The sequence below is a fragment of the Bombina bombina genome, chromosome 1 (assembly GCF_027579735.1).
Source record: "Bombina bombina isolate aBomBom1 chromosome 1, aBomBom1.pri, whole genome shotgun sequence".
Taxonomy (NCBI): domain Eukaryota; kingdom Metazoa; phylum Chordata; class Amphibia; order Anura; family Bombinatoridae; genus Bombina; species Bombina bombina.
The window spans coordinates 1,331,311,342-1,331,314,612 of NC_069499.1; positions in this window are offsets into that span (position 1 = coordinate 1,331,311,342).

Here is a 3,271-nt window from a genome sequence, read left to right on the forward strand (position 1 = left end):
AAGATGGCATCACAAATAAAATTATTAGCATGTTGAAGAAGATTAAAAATGCTATGAGAATCATGATCTGTCACTTGCTGCACTAAAGCTTCCAACCAAAAAGTTGAAGCTGCAGCAACATCCGCTAAAGATATAGCAGGTCTAAGAAGATTACCTGAACATAAGTAAGCTTTTCTTAGAAAGGATTCAATTTTTCTATCTAAAGGATCCTTAAAGGAAGTACTATCTGCCGTAGGAATAGTAGTACGTTTAGCAAGAGTAGAGATAGCCCCATCAACTTTAGGGATTTTGTCCCAAAACTCTAATCTGTCAGATGGCACAGGATATAATTGCTTAAAACGTTTAGAAGGAGTAAATGAATTACCCAAATTATTCCATTCCCTGGAAATTACTTCAGAAATAGCATCAGGGACAGGAAAAACTTCTGGAATAACTACAGGAGATTTAAAAACCTTATTTAAACGTTTAGATTTAGTATCAAGAGGACCAGAATCCTCTATTTCTAATGCAATTAAGACTTCTTTAAGTAAAGAACGAATAAATTCCATTTTGAATAAATATGAAGATTTATCAGCATCAATCTCTGAAACAGAATCCTCTGAACCAGAGGAATCATTATCAGAATCAGAATGATTATGTTCATTTAAAAATTCATCTGAAAAATGAGAAGTTTTAAAAGACCTTTTACGTTTACTAGAAGGAGGAATAACAGACATAGCCTTCTTAATGGATTTAGAAACAAAATCTCTTATGTTAACAGGAACAGGAGTATTAGATGTTGATGGAACAACAACAGGTAATGTAACATTACTAAAGGAAATATTATCTGCATTAACAAGTTTGTCATGACATTCATTACAAACAACAGCTGGAGGAACAGATACCATAAGTTTACAGCAAATACACTTAGCTTTGGTAGATCCAGCATCAAGCAGCGATTTTCCAGAAGTATCTTCTGATTCAGGCTCAATCTGAGACATCTTGCAATATGTAAAAGAAAAAACAACATATAAAGCAAAATTGGTCAAATTCCTTAAATGACAGTTTCAGGAATGGGAAAAAATGCCAGTGAACAAGCTTCTAGCAACCAGAAGCAATAAACAATGAGACTTAAATAATGTGGAGACAATAATGACGCCCATATTTTTTGGCGCCAAAAAAGACGCCCACATTATTTGGCTCCTAAATGCTTTTAGCGCCAAAAATGACGCCACATCCGGTAACGCCAACATTTTTGGCGCAAAAACGTCAAAAAATGATGCAACTTCCGGCGACAAGTATGACGCCGGAAAAATAAAGAAAACATTTTTGCGCCAAAAAACTCAGCGCCAAGAATGACGCAATAAAATGAAGCATTTTCAGCCCCCGCGAGCCTAACAGCCCACAGGGAAAAAAAGTCAAATTTTAAGGTAAGAAAAATTGATTATTCAAATGCATTATCCCAAATAATGAAACTGACTGTCTGAAATAAGGAATATTGAACATCCTGAATCAAGGCAAATAAATGTTTAAACACAAATATTTAGAACTTTATATAAAATTGCCCAACCATAGCTTAGAGTGTCACAAAAATAAGACTTACTTACCCCAGGACACTCATCTACATGTAGTAGAAAGCCAAACCAGTACTGAAACGAGAATCAGTAGAGGTAATGGTATATAAGAGTATATTGTCGATCTGAAAAGGGAGGTAAGAGATGAATCTCTACGACCAATAACAGAGAACCTATGAAATAGACCCCGTAGAAGGAGATCATTGAATTCAAATAGGCAATACTCTCTTCACATCCCTCTGACATTCACTGCACGCTGAGAGGAAAACCGGGCTCCAACCTGCTGCGGAGCGCATATCAATGTAGAATCTAGCACAAACTTACTTCACCACCTCCACAGGAGGCAAAGTTTGTAAAACTGATTTGTGGGTGTGGTGAGGGGTGTATTTATAGGCATTTTGAGGTTTGGGAAACTTTGCCCCTCCTGGTAGGAATGTATATCCCATACGTCACTAGCTCATGGACTCTTGCTAATTACATGAAAGAAATATTGATTGGTAACCTCGCCTCTTGAGATTTCCAAACCCCTTGTGCTGTCAGAGATCCCCAGACAGCTCCCCAACCTGAAAGACTTGCATCTGTTGTGATCACAGTCCATGTTGGATGAACAAAAGAGGCTCCTTGAACTATACGATGGTGATCTAACCACCAAGTCAGAGAGAGTCGAACATTGGGATTTAAGGATATTAATTGTGATATCCTTGTATAATCCCTGAGCCATTGATTCAGCATACAAAGCTGGAGAGGTCTCATATGAAAACGAGCAAAGGGGATCGCGTCCGATTCTGCAGTCATGAGACCTAAAACTTCCATGCACATAGCTACTGAAGGGAATGATTGAGACTGAAGGTTCCGACAAGCTTAACCCAATTTTAGTCGTCTCTTGTCTGTTCGAGACAGAGTCATGGACACTGAATTTATCTGGAAACCTAAAAGGTGACCCTTGTCTGTGGAATCAAGGATCTTTTTGGTAAATTGATCCTTTAACCATGTCTTTGAAGAAACAACACTAGTTGATTCTTGTGAGATTCTGCAGAATGTAAAGACTGAGCTAGTACCAAGATATCGTCCAAATAAGGAAACACTGGAATACCCCATTCTCTGATTACAGAGAGTAGGGCACCGAGAACCTTTGAAAAAATTCTTGGAGCTGTCGCTAGTCCAAATGGAAGAGCGACAAATTGGTAATGCTTGTCTAGAAAAGAGAATCTCAGAAACTGATAATGGTCTGGATGAATCAGAATATGAAGATATGCATCCTGTAAGTCTATCATGGACATATAATGACCTTGCTGAACAAAAGGCAGAATAGTCCTTATAGTCACCATTTTGACTATTCAAATTTTCAGATCCAGAACTGGCCTGAATGAATTTTCTTTCTTTGGGACAATGAATAGATTTGAATAAAACCTCAGACCCTGTTCCTGAAACGGAACTGGTATGATTATCCCTGAAAGCTCCAGGTCTGAAAACATAATTTATGTAAGAACTTACCTGATAAATTAATTTCTTTCATATTAGCAAGAGTCCATGAGCTAGTGACGTATGGGATATACATTCCTACCAGGAGGGGCAAAGTTTCCCAAACCTTAAAATGCCTATAAATACACCCCTCACCACACCCACAATTCAGTTTAACGAATAGCCAAGAAGTGGGGTGATAAGAAAGGAGCGAAAGCATCAAAAAAATAAGGAATTTGAATAATTGTGCTTTATAC